Source organism: Pelobates fuscus, chromosome 10 (assembly GCF_036172605.1).
Source record: "Pelobates fuscus isolate aPelFus1 chromosome 10, aPelFus1.pri, whole genome shotgun sequence".
NCBI classification, from domain to species: domain Eukaryota; kingdom Metazoa; phylum Chordata; class Amphibia; order Anura; family Pelobatidae; genus Pelobates; species Pelobates fuscus.
This window is the reverse complement of record NC_086326.1, coordinates 60297252-60320894: the sequence shown is the minus strand read 5'-3', so window position 1 is coordinate 60320894 and position 23643 is coordinate 60297252.

The following is a 23643-nucleotide window of genomic DNA, read 5'->3' as shown; positions in this document are numbered from 1 at the left end:
TATGGTGTAAAGATGTATAAGCTCTGTGATAGCGAGACTGGGTATACTCAGGCCTTCCGGGTGTACGAGGAAAAGGATAGCCACCTTGACCCTCCAGGTTGCCCAGAACATATGGGAACCAGTGGCAAGATTGTCTGGGACCTGATATTCCCCCTGATGAACAAAGGGTACCACTTGTATAATGACAATTTTTATACAAGAGTCCCTTTGTTCAAGCTACTGTACTGTTTTGATACAGTAGCTTGCGGCACAATTAAAAAGAACAGCACAGGTTTCCCAGGACAATTTGCACGCACCCGGCTACGAAGGGGGGAGACCTCAGCTCTGCGCCAAGAGGAGCTGTTGGCAGTTAAGTACATAGACAAGAAGGATGTGTACCTTCTTACCACCATCCACACTGAGGGGACTGTGGAGGTCCCTGTACGTGGCAGAGCTGAGAGAACGAGGAAGCCAGTGTGCATCAAGGCCTATAACCGTCATATGGGTGGGGTTGATCTGGCAGAACAGCTGCTGCAGCCCTACCTAGTTATACGAAAGACAAGGGCCTGGTACAAAAAGGTTGCAATCTACCTAATGCAGATTGCAACCCACAACGCTTTCTTGTTGTTCAAAAAAGCAAACCCCGGGACGCAACTGAGATTTTTACAGTTTCACCTCCAAATCATTTCAGGGATTTTGTACCGTGATGCACCTGCTCCCCGGGCGGTGATGGGAGAGAGCAGAGTTGGGGCTACACATTTTATTTTTAAAATTCCCCCTACTGCGGCAAAGCAGAATCCCCAAAAAAGATGCAGGGTCTGTTCTAAGAGGGGGCAGAGAAAATATAGTGTATATTACTGTCCTGATTGCCCTGGACAGCCTGGACTCTGCATTGGCGACTGTTTCAAACGATACCACACGCCGGTCCATTTTCTATTTATTTTTTAACATTTGCCATTCAGTTTTTTTTTTTGGTGTCTTTCTTTATTTTATTTATTTTTTTTGGGGGGAAGAGTGGGGGGGGGGGGGGTTGTTACATTTACCCCGTGCATGGGGGGAATGGGTGTCCTTAGGAGGCCTCGCAGAAAACAACCCGGGTTGTTTTCTTGCAATAACCAACAATGGGCTCTCCTAAATCATAGTCAAAAAGTGGTGTGCGTGTGTAAAATTGAGGATTGAGCAGTTACCTCCACACACGTTCTTCAACTTTTTTTATATTTTGTCTGGCTAAAAAAAAGTTGCATCAAAGCACTCCACATGCAATACCTCGGGGTGTCTACGTTTCAAGTATGTACCCTTTTGTGGCGATATATAAAACTGGGGTATGTGATAAGCCCCAAGCTAAAGATAGGCCTATCAGAAGACATACTCTCAATTTCAACTCAAATTGCAAGTCATACAATTGTAACCGTACCTTCCCAAAATCCTGGCAAACCTATGCATGGGGGGCATGGGTGTCCTAAGGAGGCCTTGCAGAAAACAACCCGGGGTGTTTTCTTGCAATAACCAACAACGGGCTCTCCTAAATCACAGTCAAAAAGTGGTGTGCGTGTGTAAAATTGAGGATTGAACAGTTACCTCCACACACATTCTTCAACTACTGTGGGGTGTCAACTTTTCAAATATATGCACGCTCATGGCAAGACAATACATTGGGATATCTGATAAGGCTCCCAAAAGGAAGATAGGCAAACAAGATATGTAAAATTTGAAAAACGCATATCAGACATTTTGCTTTGCACCCCCCAGTGAACCCGACAAACGTATGCATGAGGGTTATCGCTGTACTCGGGAGATGATGCAAAGTACATATTGGGGTGTCCCTTGGCAGTAACACCTAACAGGAGCTTAGAATCTATGCCCAAAGTAGAATGTGTGAGTGAAAAATAACAGCACAAAAACGTTTGACAGAGACTGGTGGAAGAATTAGTGCATGTAAAGTGTTGAAATGCCACCATGTGAAATGTCCTTTTTAAATGAGATGTATTTATATATAGGTTTTTAAGCATCCTAAAATTAGCATTTTTAAAGTGTTTTGAATTGTGCAGGAAAATAGTATTTTTTATTATGACTATTATTAGATGAAATGCCATTTTTTCAACTGCTTCTTGGCTTAGGAAAAATGTAGACACTGTAATGGTGATGTGGCATTTCAATTGTTGTTAAATGCATTATTATGCATTTTCCTGTTGGTAAACTTTATCCTGAAACAGAATATAGGTCTTTGTGATGTAGTGCATCCTATTCCATTTTTGACAATTTGCAAACACGGTTCCATTAGGAATTGCGAAGACTGAATTTGCTGTTCTATGGAATTTAATTTCTATTATTTGTGAAGACTGCTCACTTACCATCTTCAATATATCAGTGAATTTTAAGCTGCTAAAAAGGACAGCCTATATTAATGTGTTCATAAGTAGTATATTTAAAGAAATTTGATGGAAACTAAATTCATGTAATTGTCATGATTTGTTCAGTACATTATATATTTGTGATTTCAATCTATTTTTGTAATTGCAGATCACAAATTACAAGAGGCAGAGTATTTTTTTGAAATTTTTATTAAATGTCATTCAATATCAGTTTACAAATTTGAAATTTTGACAGACTGATTTCTTGAGCTTATGTCTATTTTTGGAACATTTAATACCTTGCAAATGTAAATTACTCCATGTAACAAGCCTCATGTACTTCGTATTGTACGTTTGTTCGCAGTCTCTCGAAATCCCACAAGGTCGTGTGAATTATAGCTCTCTGTCGTTCGCATACCCAAACATCAGTCGACACTTGATGAAGGGTACAACATGAATGTTTTATTATGGCCAGATGGCCCACTTATATAAACAAACCCCTGCATGGTATCTCCAGCAGAAAAATAGGTAAAACACACCCAAGCGTCTGTGTCTGGGAGATAAGTGACTTTACTTTGCTTAAACTAATTATCTCCCAGGCACTAGACGGCCATGAGGGGATAGCCCAAAACAGTTCCATAGGATTGGGCAGGATGGCCGGTAGGCTTTCGGGGGTTCCTGTGGGAACACAGACGAATGCTCCCCCTGGCTGCTATGGAGCGAATGCTCACCCTGTTCGTCTAGATGGTCTGGAGGTTGAACGGGCAGCAGTACAAACTCTGCATGGGTTCGCGGAGATGCTAGACCAAGAATAGTTCCAGGCTTTCAACGACCAGGTACCGCTGCCGGCGTTCGGGAGAAAAAGTGGCCACACACTAGACCATGTGCGTTCAGTTATACGAATGGTGGCCACCCAAGGAAAGCACTCAAGTGAAGGTGTCAAGCTGTTAATTTGTGGTTAACAGCCAGGGGAGGTCAGCGTTCTCCAGGGCATAACAATGGGACCACACACCAGTCATTCAGGAGGCGAACAAGGGGGTACGGACAACCGAACATAAGGGAATGGAGTCTGCTACAGGTGTAACTTGGCCTTTGGATAGTCACCTGTTTTTCCTATTCTTTGGCAGACATCACAGGTCCTGCAGTAATTCTGCAAAGTCTGGGTCAACCATTCTCTTGTCTTCCAGATACCCAGATGTCCTGCTAGGGGAATATCATGGCTAAGTAGCCCAGCACAGCACTTGTGAGGAACTACTAGCTGTCTCTTAGCTACTCGTGCTACTCCGCTCCATGTTACCCCTGTAACTCTGTATAATAGCCCCTTCTCCCATGTAAATCTGACCTTTTCTATAACTCCTTGGGGGGACTCTGCCTGGCTTTTATACCCCTCCAACGTGGGGTCTTCCCTCTGCTTTCTCTCAAAACCCTTGGGGGGAGATTCTCTAATAGGGTCAGGACATAGGGCACAAATTGCTTTATGAATTCATTTAAAACTTGTTTAAAATTCAGGCCACTTTCCCCAAATTCCTTTATGATTTGTTGTATTATTATTTCCTTTTTCTTTGTGTTTTGTAAAGTTGATATGTGCTCTTATAGTAGATACAATAACTACATTGTGCTCAGCTATATTTAAAATAGCAGTACAGTATTTTTGCTCCATTAATGCAAAAGGTTTACAAACTTAGTTCCCCTCGATGAGCTAAAATGTAATTTAAGCCTCATAGTGGGCAATTTATGCAGCATACACATGTTAAATATGCAAAATATGCTTAATTACTCTTATAACATCAATGACCAATCTATATTACCACACTGACACTTGACACATAGATGTCCCGATTAGTTCGCAGACGAATAGTTCCTGGCGAACATAGCTTGTTCGCGTTCGCCCCAGCGGGCGAACATATGCGATGTTCGGTCCGCCCCCATTCGTCATCATTGAGTAAACTTTGACCCTGTACCTCACAGTCAGCAGACACATTCCAGCCAATCAGCAGCAGACCCTCCCCCCCAGACCCTTCCACCTCCTGGACAACATCCATTTTAGATTCATTCAGAAGCTGCATTCTTAGTGAGAGGAGGGACAGTGTAGCTGCTGCTGATTTAATAGGGAAATCGATAGCTAGGCTAGTGTATTCAGTGTCCACTACAGTCCTTAAGGACTCATCTGATCTCTACTATAAGGACATCTCTATAAAACAATATTCACTAAATGCTTTCCTGATCATGTGAGATTTAACAGACTGTAAAATATAGTTTATCAATCAGTAAATAAGTAAAATAATTAACACAGTGTTGTCTTTTCAACACACCTACTAGATTACATGAAATTACCAAAGTCTTCCTGACCATGGGAATGCCTAATTAAGTTATTTATATCAACATCAGCAGTCCAAGACTGAACAGTCCAAGATCAGCCACGGCTGATTGCTGTTTATACTGATCATCTTCAATTCTGCAAACTGTAGGGGGCAAATAGATGATAGGATACTTCACCAAATGAGTCGAGTCCAGATTATAAATTGTAAATATACACCGAAAGGAAGAATGTGAGTGACACACCCAGAAAATGCACTTAATAAGTGGTGTAGCTGTACAGATACAAATTAACATAAAATGTACAGCAAGGAACCAGTACACATAGACGAAAAAACAAAACAAAAAAACACACATTTATCTACATAAAAGTCATGGCATGGGCAAAACTGTGTTAAAAGGAACAACTATCTGGCTTACATAAAGTTTATGTGTGAATGCGAGAGAGATAGAGATAGAGAGAGAGAGAGAGAGAGAGAGAGAGAGAGAGATTGGTTTACATAATAGGGCATGTAAATTCTCCACAAGGACTTTTTAAGATCATGTCCTCCTCTTGGTAAGAATTATTTTCTAGATTCTGATGATCTATAATATTTATTATTTCCTTCTGCAACATGCGCCATGATTGTAATACATGTCCTCTCAATATCCTTATTTTCTTAGAGCTTATAGTCAGATATTTAGCCAATGAATAGTATTATCCATGGCTTTAGTAAAAGGTTGGAAACCCATTAGACATTTACAGTACTAAAAATATTCCATGACACATGGATAGTATTGAATAACCTGCTTTTTTGGTGATGAGTATTAATGATGTAGTTCACAGGGGATCTTCCTTGCTAAACCTTCTCAGTGTGAATTCTCCATCTTAAAAATCTAATTCTTGTTATCCCTATAGCAGGAATCTGTGACTGAACCAACAGCTGTGCTATGCTGATAAGCAGTTAAGAAAGGAATATTCTAATACTGCTTTTAGTAAAGCTTGTTACAGATTATGCCTTAATAGCCTTTTGCTTTCCTTACTTTCCAAAATATTGGATTTTTTTTCAAACATTTGTTATTTATAGCTAACTTTTACAAAATATACAGGAAACATTGAATATTTTCAGCAAAATGGATAGTTAAATGCATTCAAGTCGAAACCTGCCCATCATCATTGTAAAAATAGAAATACACAAGCACTCTACATACAAAACATTTAATGTAAAGGATATTAAATTAACCTACTGTACTGGTTATCATGCACCAGTGACCTGGTGCCATCCTAACAAAATATGTCAAACTGGGCATCCTGGGTTCCTGGGCATTTCTAGGCATCCTGGGTTCCTGCACTGCACCTGTTCTTCTCCTGCAGGAGTAGTCAAATGCTTCCATTCAACTACCATGACTAATACAGGACTGTGCTTGTTAGCTTATATCACTAAGCTGGTGCTATCAGCCAATGAGCGTTTGCTTACCTGGATTCTCCTGAAATATAATCCTGATAGTATGGAATGTGGCACTGGTGTCCCATAGGTATCCAGGTAGGTTGTCAAGCCATTCTAAAATAGTTTGACAAATTACACTGGTCTGGTGCTGGGACCCTCCTGGCACCAATACCACTAGAATGGATTTACTGGTTAATGTGCTTGGAGTGTTCATTTAATAATAGACAGATAAACAATGGTGAGAGCACTCACTTTTATCACTTGCTCAAGCAAAGATGTAATTTATATGCTAACTTCTCAATGCGGTTATCAATATGTAGGAAAGACAACACACACTTTAAAGACAAGAATCAGGGAACATGTCTATAATATCCAGACTATACTAGTCAAATGAGTGGAGCGCTAGGAATATGCACTTACCCTAAAATAGGGTTTAGAATTCAGTTGTGCTTTGGTACACATACAGGAGACAAAAAAAAAATAGAACATAATATGGTGTAAATCCACAAATTATAGTGTATTTTAGATGAAGTTTTAAATGGTTAAACTCACATGGGTTTGAGCAGATATGTAATTTATTGTAACTTTAACCCCTTAAGGACTGAGCCAAATGTACACGTTGTGAACAAAACAAAACGTAAACAAAACCTGGCATTTGCGCTATATGTCTGCCAAACCTTAATTCACCTCTTTCATATTAAATGCACCCCCCCCCCCTTATTATATATCATTTTATTCAGGGAAAACAGGGCTTTCATTTAATATCAAATATTTAGCTATGAAACATAATTTAATATGAAAAAAATGGGAGAAAATAAGAAATTGTGTTATTTTTTTAGTTCTACATGACATTTTAACTGTCAATGTCATAATACTGTTTGCTTTAACTGCAATAAAATACACATATTTGTATTCAGCAAAGTCTCACGTGTAAAACAGTACCCCCTATGTACAGGTTTTATGGTGTTTTGGGAAGTTACAGGGTCAAATATAGCACATTACATTTGAAATTGAAATTCGCCAGATTGGTTACGTTGCCTTTGGGACTGTCTAGTAGCCCAGGAATAAAATTTACACCCATAATGGCATACCATTTGCAATAGTAGACAACCCAAGGTATTGCAAATGGGGTATGTCCAGTCTTTTTTAGTAGCCATTTGGTCACAAACACTGGCCAAAGTTAGCTTTAGTATTTATTTGTGTGTGAAAAATGCAAAAAACACCAATTTTGGCCAGTGTTTGTGACTAAGTGGCTACTAAAAAAGACTGGACATACCCCGTTTGCAATACCTTGGGTTGTCTACTATTGCAAATGGTATGCCATCATAGGGGTAATTTTCATTCTTGGGCTACGTTAGGATCTCAAAGGCAACGTAACCAATCTGGGGAATTTTAATGTGAAAAAAATGAAACACAAGCCTTTAGTGATGTCCCGAACTGTTCGCTGGCGAATAGTTCCCGGCGAACATCGCTTGTTCGTGTTCGCGTTCGCCACGGATGGCGAACACATGCGCTGTTTGGTCCACCCCCTATTCGCCATCATTGAGTAAACTTTGACCCTGCCTGTACCTCACAGTCAGCAGACACATTCCAGTCAATCAGCAGCAGACCCTCCCTCCCAGACCCTCCCACCTCCTGGACAGCATCCACATTACATTCATTGTGAAGCTGCGTTCTTAGTGAGAGTAGGGACAGTGTAGCTGCTACTGATTTTATAGGGAAATTGATAGCTAGGCTAGTGCACTCAGTGTCCACTACATTCCTGAAGGACTCTGATCTGATCTCTGCTGTAAGGACAGCACCCCAAAAAGCCCTTTTTAGGGCTAGTACATCAGTCTGCTTTTTTTTTGTGTAATGTAATTGCAGTTGCCTGCCTGCCAGCCTGTGTGTCAGACTCACAGCATATACTGTGCCCACTTGCCCAGTGCCACCACTCACTCACTGGTGTCACAATAGCTTGCATTAAAAAAAATTAAAAAAAATTGACTATAATATAATAGCAGTCAGTTTCCTTCACTAGTGTGCGTTTCAGGGCCTTCCCAGTGCCACCACTCACTCACTGGTGTCACAATAGCTTGCATCTAACAAAAAATTTTTTTTTGACTGTAATAGATTAAATAGTAGTTAGTTGTCTGCCAGCCTGTGTGTCAGGCTCACAGCGTATACTGTGCCCACTCGCCCAGTGCCACCACTCATATCTGGTGTCACAATAGCTTGCATTTAAAAAAAACAACTTTTTTGACTGTAATATAAAAGCAGTCAGTTTCCTTCACTAGTGTGCGTTTCAGGGCCTGCCCAGTGCCACCACTCACTCATATCTGGTGTCCCAATAGCTTGCATTTAAAAAAAAAAAAACTTTTTGGACTGTAATATAATAGCAGTCAGTTTCCTTCTCGAGTGTGCATTTCAGGGCCTGCCAGGGCACAGTGTCACACCAGTGCAACTCATATCTGGTGTAACAGTAGTGTACATTTAAAAAAAAATAACATGTTTTTGACTGTAATAGATTGAATAGCAGTTGGTTGTCTGCAAGCGTGTGTGTCAGGCCTACAGCGTCTACTCTGCCAACTTCTGCCAGTGCACAGTGCCACTCATATCTGTTGTCACAGTAGCTTGCACGCATAGTACCACTAATCAAAAAAAAATGACAGGCAGAGGCAGGCCACCCTGCAGGGGCTGTCGTGGTCGTGGTGCTGTGATTCCCTTTGGCCCTAGAATAATGCCCAGTGTTCAGAGGCCACGTACCCTGAACTCGAAAAGTTCTGAGGACATAGTTGACTGGCTAACACAGGACACCCAATCTTCTACAGCTTCCGCTCAGAACCTTGACGCACCATCCTCCTCCAGCTTAGCTTCGGGCACCTCTCAAGTTACCACTCGCCCGCCTGCCGCCACCACCAACACTAGCACCACAGCCGCTTCACTTGATCTGTCAGAGGAGTTATTTACACATCAGTTGGAAGAAATTAGTGATGCGCAACCATTATTGCTAGAGGATGTAGATAATAGGGATATGTCTCAGTCATCAGCATTACACACATGGACGTACGGTGTGATGATGATGATGTTGTACCCGCTGCTGCTTCCTTTTCTGAGTTGCCTAGGTCAAAAAAGTCTAGGGGGGGCGGAGCCCAGCAGCCAAGCAGCCCAGACGTGTCCAGCGAGAGCTCCCGCGTCTGGGGACAAAAAACAGGGATTTCTACCCATAAATCGTGTCTGACAGACTGCAACCCACGATGACTGAAAATAGGAGAGGCTGCTGCATCGACGGGTGCTTCCCCCAAACTCCGGCACAGCCAAATGGACACACCGAGGCTTGCGGCCTACCGGGGACTGAGCCACGGAGAGACGGCCGCTCTCCGGGCACAGGTACAGTGACTGCAACCTCGCACACACACCTCCCCCCCCCCTCGGTCCAGTGGGGGTTATCCTGGACCACACAGAACCGCAGAAGAGGACCACTTGCAGCAGCATCCAGCACGGCACCACAAACGCTTGCCTCGTGGCACATCCAAGATGGCGGCTGCACACTTACCACATACTAAAAGCCTGCCTCTAAGCTACATGCCCAGTCAAAGTAATGCCACAGACATCCTGCAACGCCTCGAGGAAATCTTCCTCCGGTTCTGGGAGAAACTGGACCAGCGTATACAGGCAGCCCAGACCGATTTACAAACCAAGACACACGCCGGTGAGGAGGGGCACAAGCAGCGGGGAGCAAGGAGAGTGTCCTCGGGCACAGCGATTACACAGCCAAACACCCCTACTCCACGTAGCCCATCTGGGCTGAAGGCCACCAGGGCTAAAGCCCGTAAGCATCTTCCACAGCAGCGGAGGTCCCAGCGCCGTAAACGGCAGCATACCACCAGACCCCCCAGCACTCCCACAAGAGATGGAAACTCGGACTCTGGAAGTCACCGGGTTTGTGGCACAGTGATGCAGGCCTGCTCACCAGCCTGGGGCTGGAGGATCACCTCTTCCCGCACCTGCACAGCAGAGGCCCTACACAGCCCGCCAGCGTGCACCAGCGTTTTCCCAGAGACCAACGCCAACAGCAAGAGGCACACTCCTGCACTGGGCATAGGCTGAAGCCGACTACTATACTATGGACATGCCGTATTTGCTCTCAGAGGGCACATTCACTGCTGCTACGGCATGGACTCTTGATTCAAGTACCTAACAAATGTCACTGCATAGACTATGGGTCTCAGTAATATAAGGCTGACTATGCATATAACCTATATCACTCTTGCCTTTGAGCCTTGGTTTATTGTCCGCTATTTTACTACTAGTGTACCTCCTCGCTCTAGCTAATGCCTTGAAGGCAACTTGTTTCTAGCGACCCTAAGCCTTCCTAGCTATATCAGCATATTCAGCAAACAGCACTAGTTACCCATAACAGGACATTGCTTCTTGGACACCCACGCAGTGTTTCATCCCCCATACCTGCTTTATGGGATGAGCAATCTGAATAACCCACCACTGCAGTATTGCGCAGTTGAGCTTAGCCTGCAAGACTGTGCTTAATCATAAAACCTTAACCTGATTTGCCCAGTGAACTCATACCTAGTTAGCTGCCACACATGAGCTATATGTGCACACTCTTAGCATAGTACTGACAGATTCAAGACACAAGGAAGCTATGTTGGCAGTTACAACAAATATATATTTCTTTTTTACCGATTGAGGCAAATGTTTTCAGTTTTGTGTCTGATAGCTGGGTAAGCCAGAATAGCCTAGAACACTAGTTTAACGCATCGTACACTAATGTGACCCCGAGAGGCCCACCTAGGTGGAAGTAACTACATATCGGAAATGGTGCAGAACCGCCATGTACATCTCAATGTGCAAAGTGTCCTCCCTACCTTGTGAGCAGATTAATGCTTAACTACAAACTACCTAATGCTTGGCTAATCCTCCTTAAGTGTCTACTAGTTACTCAAAAGCCTGTTTTATTTTATTGTTTTATGTTATTATTACGCAGTTACGTGTAAGCCACTGACCCATCGACTTAATATATAAAAAGAGGCAGACGATTATCTGAGGTGATATATACTGAGCTGTTATGACCCCTACTTGTATGTATTCGTATCATCTCCCTCTCTTCATTCTGTATCCTCGCAATTTTATGCCTCAATAAAAGACAGATTGACAATAAAAAGTCTAGATTACCTCACCTTTATTAAGATGAATGAGGGATGGATCCGGAAGGGACTGACAGTGGGCGATACATTCGACTAAAAAAGGCCTGATGAGGGGGACGTAACAAGGATTAAACTGATAAGAATAGTACTACTTAACACACCACTCCTATCTGGTGGCAAATTAGATTGCACGCGCAGTGCCCCAAATTTGAAGTACGAGGACCGACCAAGCATCTTTTTCCATCTCCCTGTTCCTAAAATCGATGCTATATACACGTCCCCGATAGGGGACGTAACAGGGATTAAACTGATAGGAATAGTACTACTTAACACACCTTATAATAATGCAGAGAGAGGCAACGCAGAGAGAGGAGTCTGAAGAAGAGGAGTCAGAGGAGGAAGGTGGCTTTGAGGAGGTGGAAGACCAAACACAGCAGGCGACCCAGGGGACTTGTTGTCACCTTTTGGGGACCCTTGGTGTTGTATGTGGCTGGGTGGAGGAAGAGACCTTCAATGACATCAGTGAGGACAAGGAACGGGACATGGCTAGCTTGGTATCCAACCTTGTGCAAATGGGGAGTTTGCGGTTGTGCAAATGGACTGTTTGCGGTTGTTTGCGGTGCGTTAAACGGGGAGTTTGGTCTGTCACTGTGAAGCAGGAGTAACCCTTACACTACCTGATCGATACAACATCATACCTAATGTTTTAAAGCACGTTATTCCAAACAATTTAGGAATGTTAGGTGATTTATGCCCTTTATGGATTAAAACCAGACTCTGCATCAACTATGTAATTTTCCATGGGAGTTTTGTCATGGATCCCCCTCCGGCATGCCACAGTCCAGGTGTTAGTCCCCTTGAAACAACTTTTCCATCACTATTGTGGCCAGAAAGAGTCCCTGTGAGTTTTAAAATTTGCCTGCCTATTGAAGTCTATGGCGGTTCGCCCGGTTCGCCCGTTCGCGAACATTTGCGGACATTCGCGTTCGCCATTCGTGACCGGAAATTTTTATGTTCGCGACATCTCTACATTTTAACTTTTTCTGGTCACTGAGCTTAATTTAAATTCTAAAACGATTCTGAAGCATATCTGGATATATAGCTTTGATACACATTAAATGTTGTATTGGTGATGCACTATCTGCATTTCAAGTGTGAGTGTGTGGATGGATGAGTGGAAGGGTTGAATACATTTAATTATTATAAAATCAGATTTATAATATTGTCATATACTTTTACAAATCCAGCACATTACAGTTTAGAGTAAAGTAAATCCAGATAATTTACAGCTTAACATTCTAAACCTATAAATGACCTCTAAATGAGGGAGATGGGTGTATAATATTGCTATTAGCTTTAAGTCATTAGTCTTTCTATGCAGTGCTTCAGTACAGATGAAGTAACATCTTTTACATTCTAAAAAGTAAAAATTTGCATTTAAAATGGAAGAGTTCCTACATGCTGAACGAAAGAGCAACTTAATTCTTGCTATGAATTTTAAGCAAGCTGATTACTTCAGTCACACAAACAGTTATAACAGTCATAGCTCTGTTTTTATATCTTATGGTAGCAGAATAAAACTATAATATCTATGATATGTTAAATACTTTATTTAAGTTCCATGAGTAGTGATGTACCGAACTGTTCGCCGGCGAATAGTTCCCGGCGAACATAGCATGTTCGCGTCCGCCACCGCGGGCGAACACATGCGGTGTTCGGTCCGCCCCCTATTCGTCATCATTGAGTAAACTTTGACCCTGTACCTCACAGTCAGCAGACACATTACAGCCAATCAGCAGCACACCCTCCCTAGCAGACCCTCCCACCTACTGGACAGCATCCATTTTAGATTAATTCGGAAGCTGCAACCATTTTTTTTTTTTTTTCCATTTATTATTATTTTTTTTTTTTCCATTTATTATTTTTTTTTTTAGTGCATATAAATGTTACAAGTAGATACTACCCCCAGACACTCTGTGTTACTGCAGATACTCCCTCCAGACACCCTGTGTTACTGCAGATACTCCCCCCAGACACTCTGTGTTACTGCAGATACTCCCTCCAGACACTGACACAGAGCAGATTAGGGACTGTTCCCCCTACATAGGGTCACTTGGCAGATATGGATTGACACCTATCCTAAGGATCCCTGATAAACACTGACACGGAGCCCTCCATGGGTGAAGATGGATTAATTTTTTTTTGTGCTCGGGTTTTTTATTTTATTTTTAAGTTCGACGGGTATGATGGCTTTTTATTTGGCCTTTTTTGGGGCTAAAAAAATTAAAATTTTAGAAGAAGAAGACATTGAATAGTAAGTTGAATTTTACTTTACAGGGTAGTAATTTTATTCCCCCTTCACTATTTTTTAGGGTGAGGGGGGTAGGTAGGGGCTTTTTTATTTGGTTGTGTGACTAGGGGCTTGGGGACACACACTGCATACACACTATACACACACTGCACACACTATACACACACTACACACAATATACACACACTATACACACAATATACACACACACTGTACACACTATACACACACTGTACACACTATGCACACACTGCATACACACACTACACACACTGCATACACACTGCACACACTATACACACTGCACACACTATACACACACTGCACACACTATACACACTATACACACACTACACACACTACACACGCACACTGTACACACTATGCACACACTGCATACACTATGCACACACTATACACACACACACTACATACACACTGCACACATTATACACACACTACACACACTATACACACAATATACACACACACTGTACACACTATGCACACACTATGCACACACACTACACACACTGCATACACACACTATACACACTCTATACACACACTGCACACACTATACACACACACTATACACACTCACTATACACACAATATACACACACTGTACACACTATACACACTCACTATACACACAATATACACACACTTTACACACTATACACACACTGCATAAACATACATTTAAAAAAAATTGCAGCTGTTTTTTACATTTCAAAGTTGGGGAGGGGGTGCCAAATAAAGGATCCGCCCCGGGTGCCAAATGCTCCAGGTACGCCCCTGTATAGAGGGGAGCCATGTTACTCTGTATATAGAGAGGAGCCATGTTTACACTGTATATAGAGGGGAGCCATGTTACTCTGTATATAGAGGGGAGCCATGTTACTCTGTATATAGAGAGGAGCCATGTTTACACTGTATATAGAGGGGAGCCATGTTACTCTGTATATAGAGGGGAGCCATGTTACACTGTATATAGAGGGAGCCATGTTACTCTGTATATAGAGGGAGCCATGTTTACACTGTATATAGAGGGGAGCCATGTTTACACAGTATACAGAGGGAGCCATGTTACTCTGTATATAGGGGGAGCCATGTTTACTCTGTATATAGAGGACTGTTTGCGGTGCGTTAAACGGGGAGTTTGGTCTGTCACTGTGAAGCGGGCGAACCCTTACACTACCTGATCGATACAACATCATGCCTGATGTTTTAAAGCACGTTATTCCAAACAATTTAGGAATGTTAGGTGATTTCTGCCCTTTATGGATTAAAACCAGACTCTGCATCAACTATGTAATTTTCCATGGGAGTTTTGCCATGGATCCCCCTCCGGCATGCCACAGTCCAGGTGTTAGTCCCCTTGAAACAACTTTTCCATCACTATTGTGGCCAGAAAGAGTCCCTGTGTGTTTTAAAATTCGCCTGTCCATTGAAGTCTATGGCGGTTCGCACGGTTCGCCCGTTCGCGAACATTTGCGTAAGTTCACGTTCGCCGTTCGCGAACCGAAAATTTCGGGTTCGCGACAACACTATCCATGAGTAACCAACTGTATACAAATGTATAGATGTAAATTCGAGCACATTTGAGAACTGATATTTTCTGAAATTTACAAAATCTATATTGTATTTTTAAGCATTATTTTAAATCATTATTGCCTCTGGACAGGACCGTTAATGTGCCCCCCTACATTATTTGCCTTTGTAGGTCACAGTAGTTGGTGGCACACAATGGGCAACATGAGCATACTTAGAATTATTTAGAAACTTTAATAACTATCTGCAATACTTTAGCATAGAGACAGGTGGTGTTAGCATGTGCTCTCACAAATATATTTTTGATAAAATTTCTATAAGACAGCTGCATTCTCCAAAATTCCAATAGGTTCTTTACTGATAGCCATAGGTGCTGACCAACCTTGTAACATTGAGTAGTGTTAAAAGGTGAGAGAAGGAAACCCACACCACTAACCTTGAGGTCACAAGGTCTAAGATTGAGGTCACCAGGTCTAAGATTATGGTGGCCAGCATAAAATAGGGAGCAACATCAGAGGAGGAGAGTCACATTTCAGTGAAGGCCAGCAGGTGAATGTAGTTGGAAATGTGCACCTCATCAATAAAAGCTGATTTGGAAATGCTACAGACAGAGCTGACATTGCAGAGGGCGTAGAAAAAGTAGGAGCAGAGGCATAGAGGCATAGAGAAATTCCTAGGGCGAGGAGCCAATCAACCTATCAGAGTGCCCTGACTGAAGGGTGTGTACTTACCAGCAACTGGGCAGCAATACCTACTGAGCTGCAATACTTTTCATATAGTGAGCAGCCACTGTCCACATAATATTTAGCAGACATACTCCACTTGAGGCAGGGCAACGGGAGGCATGGGGGAGGCTCATACCTCCCTTTTACTAATGTGGGGGTTATAGGGACACCCACAGACAGTGTTTTAATATTTGTCTGCTGGCTGGTAATGCTGCCAGTGGGTAAATAAATAACCCCAAATTATGCATCAGCTGAAGCAACTCAGCCATTGTGTTATGTGTATGTGTGACTGTCTGCCTGTGATTGTGTGTGACACTGTCTGTGACTGTGTGTGTGTCACTGTATGTGTGTGACTGTCTGCCTGTGATTGTCTGTGTGTCTGTGTGTGTGTGACTGTCTGCCTATGATTGTGGGTGTGTGTGAGTGACTGTCTGTGACTGTGTGTGTGTGTGTGTGTGACTGTCTGCCTGTGATTGTGTGTGTGTGTGTGAGACTGTCTGTGACTGTGTTGTGTGTATGTGTGACTGTCTGCCTGTGACTGTGTGTGTGACTGTCTGTGAATCTGTGTGTGTATGTGTGACTGTCTACCTGTGTGATTGCCTGCATGTTTGACTGTCTGCCTGTAACTGTGTGTGAGTGACTTTGTGTGGGACTGTGTGCATCTGACTGTGTCTGATGGTCTTCGCCCTGCAGTGAGCCGGCAGCCAGGATATGATGTCATCGCGGCCTCGGCGTCATTACAGGGCATACGATGGACCCTTGCAGAAAGAGCACAGAGATCCCAGCAGCAACCACAGACCACCAGGGACTGATGATCCACTCCAGCCCTTCTAGAGCAAGGTAGGGAGGCTGTGTGGACCTCTTAATTATTAAATGTGTGTATGTATGTAATGTTTGTGTGTGTATGTGATTGTGTGTCTGTGATTGTATGTGTGTGGGTCAGTGATTGTGTTTGTGTATATCTGTGATTATGTGTGTGATTGTGTGTATCTCTGCGTATGTGTTTAGTAGATAGCTCTCTTATTCCTTGTCCTTAAATATTGCAATTCCACATAAGGATAACAAATAAGGTATTTATCTACTAAACAACTGAAAATAAGAAAAGGGCATTTTTTTTATCCTTTAGCTGTTTAGTAGATCATTCCCTGAATTGGTGCCTGTATGTGAGATTTCCATGTTTAAACATACCAAGTGAGGGTGCTGTTTAGCAGATAGTACCTTATTTAGTGTCCTTAAATATGGCAATCCCACAATGGATAGCTAATAGAGGATTTATCTGCTAAACAAAGATTGAAATTAAGAGGTGTCAGCCAGCCCACAACAAGAAATCTGTGTGGCTTATGTGAATGATATGCAAATGTGTAGTCAGATGTCAGCATGCAGAACACAGCATGCTGGCATCAGACAGCCAATGGCAGCATATTACCCCATCCCCTAGTGAGAAGTTTTACTGCTCCACTTCCCCCTCCTGTTTTGACTGTGGTATCTTATGTGCCCCCCCCCCCCCCCATAAATATTGTTCCTAGAGTCGCCACGATGTCTGCATGTGTGTCAATGTGTATCTGTGTGTGACTGTGTTTGTATGTATATGTATCTGCATGTGTGTATGTCCGTGTATGTGTATATGTGCAGCCATCTAAAAATCTCGCCAACACTACACACAAATACACTCATGCATTTTAACGTCAACACTACATACAAACCCCACCATTATATATAACCATACCACTGCATTCAAATACCACACAACACAAAAATGCATGCTTGCATTCAAACGCCAACAATACATACAAACACACCGCTACATTCACTCACATATACTCCATACAAAAACATGCATACATTCAAACACACAAACACTGCTTAGTGCTAAATACATTAAAAAAAAGTTGGTTGTTTTTATATTTAAAGTTGAGGGGGGGTAAGAGGGGTGCCAAAAATAGGACCCGCCCCGGTTGACAAATGCTCTAGGTACGCCCCTGTCCGGTACCTACCATCTCAGTGGTCACTAGAAAGATGAGAGACACAGTGGAGATGGACAAACTCATGGCTCTTGAACACAATACATCTAACAATTTCCACAAAATAATGGGACCACCTGGCTGTCAACACTAGCACCATGGGCTGAGAATATTCCACTTCCCTTAATCTTCTCCTTCTTTCATAACTATCAACGCTGTCACTTATCCATCATGGACTACACCACCTGTATTCAATACAATGTAATAATGTAATTTGTAACTGTTTGTTATATATGTGTTGGTTTATGTTATGCACCTTATCCTGACGAAAGTTCTGCACAAGAACTGAAACGTTGATACTTTGTGGCAGTTGCTGAATAAAAGCTAAGTTATTTTTTCACCATATTTTTTGACATCCTTGGAGTGCTATTTTCTACTATTTTGTTATATTCTTATTGCGTGACAAGCACCAGGCTTTACTTTATTACTACAGGAGTGCAAGTACCTGGACATTTATATATATATATATATATATATATATATATATATATATATATATATATACATACCAACAGAGCACTGTTAAAGTGAGATTTCTGTAGGAAAAGCAAGTCTTGTGGCTTGACTGGTGTGTGTATTTGTGTTTATCAATGTATTAACTAGCCACTTACTTCAGGTGGAAGGGATTTTCGTCCACACTTTTCCCCCCACCCCCACAACTACAGGCTGTTGCCTGTACACAGATATATATATATATAATGCCTTTACACACACATACACACATGTATATGTGTGTAAAGGCGATAGCTAGCCTGTAGTTGTGGGAGGAGTATGAAAAGTTGACAACTCAGAATTATCATTGCAAAAATGGCTGAAATTGTATAGCCATTAGACTAGACAATATTGTATTAATTTTTGCATTGCAGCACAATAACGTGCTTTCCCCCTAAATTTTGACTTATCAAAATGTTTCTCTGAATCATTTTCAGAAATTATTTATGGATAAGCTGAACCAGTTGTCAGAGGTCCTGTACAAAATTCAATTTTCAGGAAAAAATGCTTCCACTTAACCAAAATTTTCCTCTATGAACAAGTCTATTATTCTCTTACAGATCATCCAGCCTGTGGAATCTCCCATTACTATACTGACCAGAATGCCTTTTTTCTTCTCAGCCTCTTCCTGCTCGAACTGTTGTTAAGCTGTTGATTGTGTTTCTCAATTGCAAGTTATTTTAAAATTATTAGAGTTGGTTACTCATGGAACTATACACCTTAATCTCCTGTAAGCATGTACCTATTAATTTATTAAAATTTACCTTATACAAGAGTTTCTTGCAGCTCATAAATATTTTTTTATCACATTGTCTTGACTATTAGGTAACTAATCATACTGGATCCTTGGCTATCTGCCAACTGTGAATCTTAATGGAATTACAAACCAACTTTAAAACTACAACGGGATATTTTAATACCTAGCAGAACCATATGATTTCAGACTTGCTTGTATGTAAGACGGCTTCATTCATAGCAAGAATAATATTTCCTAGGTACACAGCTTATTCACATACTTGGATTAACTGAGCCAACTGAGTTTCTTTCCATCCATTCAATATTACATGGGAGGCAATTATATTCAAACATCCCGTATTATATTTAGATGCAACTGATTACCCAATACTGAACAACGGATTGAGGCCTTTATTCTATCTCTAGCAATTTAGAATTTTTACATCAGTTTCTTGTGAATAAGGTATTTTAATCTTCATTAAAACCATAACAGCAAAAGTGTACAAATAAAAAAAAATCTTGCATAGTGTAATACAGTCCTAGAAAGACCTTGTGTGAGCAGAATCTCTATCAGATGGCTGTATACATACATGGCTTTTTACTAAAATGTGGATTCAAACTTAATTTCAAATTTAAGACCACAGTAACTGAACTGAAAGCATAGTTAAAGCGGCACTGTCATGCCGAACTTACCTTTCCCCAATCGATTCATCTTCTCTCCCTCTATCAGGATCTGTTCTTCATTTCTTCCTGTCTGCTCTAGTTTTCTTTAAAACATTAGACAAAGCAGAAACTACTTTGTCTTATGGAGGTTTCCTACGCTTAACCAGCTTTGACCAGCGGAGGAGCAAAGTGTGCTCCGTTTCCTGTGGTCAAAGCAATTTTCCCACAATTCTTACCTTTCCTTCATGATCTCGCAATGCTTCCTGTCTATATTCCCGAATGTCCCGTCACTTAGACAGAACATTGGCAAAATCAATTATTTTTGTCCTAACAGAATGAGAACAGTTTCTCCATTCGTGCTAGGATGCAATTCCGGACTTTGTTCGGATCGGAATTTCATTTGAATGAATGACATTCCGATTATGATCGTGGCTGCATCTTGCAGTCGCTTAGTAGATTACTCCCTAATTCCCATGGTATTAGGGAACTATCTACCAAAAGGCTGAAAGACCTATGTTTATTTTTCAGCCAAATGTACTAATATTAAGTAAAGATTACTTAGTATTAGTAAATTCTGCCCCTACTCGCTATGCCAAGAGTAGGGGCATTTCTAGTAAACAGTAAGGAGCCTTAGGCTGCTCACTGTTGTAAAGAAAACAAATCTAGTGTCCACCCTCCTGAGCCCCCACCCGTGCCACACGGGTGGGAGCTATTAAACTGAATGGGGAACCTATTGCCCCCAAGCCCCCACCACTGGGGAACCTATTGCCCCTGACCCCCACCCACAAGCAGTGGGTGGGGCCCTAAATGATAATAGGTGTGGCATATTGCCCTCCCCCCAAGCTCCCATCCATGAGCGGCGGGTGGGGGCCTTAAATTACAATAAGTTGAGGACCTATCATCCTCCCCCCTGGTCCCACCCATGTGCGGTGGGTGGGGGCCCTAAATTACAAAGCGGGGGCGGACCTATCATCCTCTCCCCTGGCCCCCACCCAGGGACAACGGGTGGGTGCTAAGTATAAATGCCCCCCTCCAGGTGACTTGCGGTCCCCGAGCCCCTAGTGTCCCCTCCCCCCAAAAAATAATAAAGACCTACCACCCTAAAAATAGTGAGGGGGGAACAATAAAACTAAATCCCTGTCAATAAAAAATAACTTACCATTTTTCTGCCCCCAAAAAAGCAAAATAAAAATCCATAATACCCGAAAATAAAATAAAAAACCTGACGGCTTGGAATCAACCAATCAGAGTGCTCCAAGCCCACAGTGTCGTGCCCTCCATGGGTGAAGATGGATTACTTTTTTAGCTTCTTTTTTTTTTTGTCTGATTTTTTATTGCGCTCTGTTTTTTTTTTTTTTCTTCAAAGTTCAATGGGTATTATGGATTTTTCTTTGACCTTTTTTGGAGCTGAAAAAAGAAGATCTTAGAAAAAAGAAGACATCAAATGGTAAGTAATTTTTTAGTTACAGGGATTGAATATCCTTGTTCCCCCCTCACTATTTTTAGAGTGAGGGGGGTAGGTAGGTCTTTATTAAAATAATTTTGGGTGAAAGGGGGTACTTGGGGACCCCTAGTCACCTGGGAGGGGTATTTACACTTGGACACACCCGTCACCCATGGGTGGGGGCAGGGAAGAGGACAATATGTCCCCCCCTTATTGTAATATAGGGCCCCCACATGCCGCTCTTGGGTGTGGGCCAGGGGGGAGGACGATAGATCCCACCCCTTATTGTAAGTTAGGGCCCCCACCCTAGGTACACACTAGGTCCAACCCCCATTTTCATTTAGAGCCCCCACCCACTGCACATACCCCCCCTTATTGTAGTTTAGGGCCCCCACCCGCCGCTCATGGGTCGGGTTCAGAGGGAGAACACTAGGTCCAACCCCCATTTTCATTTAGAGCCCCCACCCACTGCACATGCCCCTCCTTATTGTAGTTTAGGGCCCCCACCCGCCGCTCAGCGTTGGCTGACGGGGGAAGGTCAATAGGTCCCCCTCCTTATTGTTATTTAGTGTCCCCACCTGCCGCTCATGGGTCGGGGTTGGGGGGGAGGACAACAGGTCCCTCCCTACATTTTTATTTAGAGCCCCCACCGCTCATGGGTGGGGCCAAGGGGGACCCTATGTTCCCTGTTTACTTTTATAGCCCCCATTCGCAGGGCACGGGTGGGGATTCAGGGGGGGACACTATGTCCCACCCACTAGTTAATAGATGGTCCACCGTGGGAGCATTTGCTGGGGGGGCTTTCTTTTTTAGAACAGTGAGCAGCCACTGATTGAAGAGGTATTCTGACGAATTAATGAATAGATGATATTCCTGTTCGAATGCCCAAGTGTTTAACTGGGAATGCGCTGCAATTTCACAGTGCTATCTAGTGTGGGCAGATGACGTGTCCCACAGGGACTTCATCTACTCACACAAAGATGGCAGCGCCCAGGACCTAGGTCCAAGCACAAAAAAAGATGCAAAAATAGGTAATATGGGGGGCCTAGGGGCATTTGGGTGTGACTAGGGGGACAATTAGATGTAGTGGAGTCGGGGGGTTAAAAAAAAAAACAGGATTCAGCCATGACAGTGCTGCTTTAACTTAAAAAATGTTTCCAGTTGAGCTATTTTCACTTTAAATTCTAAATTCACTTTGAATTTACCTGGAATTCTCACTTTAGTGAATAACAGTATTTTACAGGATTAATTGGTGGGAAGTCAAAGTGATTTGCAAAATTTAGACCAAAATAGCTGAACTGACTTAGATAACTTTTCTTTTTTTACTATTTTACCTGAAAATATTTAATTCACATTGCATTTTCACAACTCACAGCTAGAGTGTAACCATGTTATAGTTTAGAGCTTGAGCAGATGTTCACAGCACCATGACTCCCAACATCACTGTGCTGCAAACTGTCTGAACTGTGCTTAGGGCTAATTTTGAAAGTGAAAATCATTTGCCATAAGACAATTTCCTATGCAAAATTTAAGAATCAGTGCTAATTAAATTTAATCTTGTAAGCTTTTGTGGGTCACAGAATCAGTTTCTTACATCTTACCTTAACACTGGTAAGGGAAAATGCCAATTCAATTATTGAGAGGGATGATACTTTTAACAGATATTCTGTTGTTGTTGTTTTTTTTTTTTACTCAAAAAGCAAATGGAAAGTCAATTGATAGGGGAGCATAACATACAATTCCTTCCTGAAAATCTATATCATGCTTCTACAAGTGAGCAGCCATTATTAGTAGAAAAGGTTATAATGGCAGTTTAAGAATATTTTTCTGACAGTAACAACAAAAACATATCATTAAGACTTTCATGTTTTAACCCCTTAACGACTGAGTCAAATTAACACGTTTTGATCAAAATAAAACGTAAACAAAACTTGGAATTTGACTATATGTCTGTTCATCCGTAATTCACCTCTTTTATCTTAAGTGCACCCACACTTATTATATATAATTTTATTCAGGGGAAACAGGGCTTTCATTTAACATCAAATATTTAGCTATGAAACTTAATGTAATATGAATAAAAAAAATGTAAATGTGAGAAATTAAGAAAGTGTGTTATTTTTTTGGTTCTGCATGACATTTTAACTGTGAATGTCATAATACTGTTTGCTTTTACTGCAACAAAATACATATAATTGTATTCAGCGATGTCTCACATGTAAAACAGTACCCCCTATCTACAGGTTTTATGATGTTTTGGGAAGTTACAGGATCAAATATAGCATGTTAAATTTTTCAGTTTATTCACATTGAAATTCGTGAGATTGGTTACGTTGCCTTTGAGACCGTATGGTAGCCCAGGAATGAGAATTACCCCCATGATGGCATACCATTTGCAATAGTAGAAACCCAATGTATTGCAAATGGGGTATGTCCAGTCTTTTTTAGAAGCCACTTAGTCACAAACACTGGCCAAAG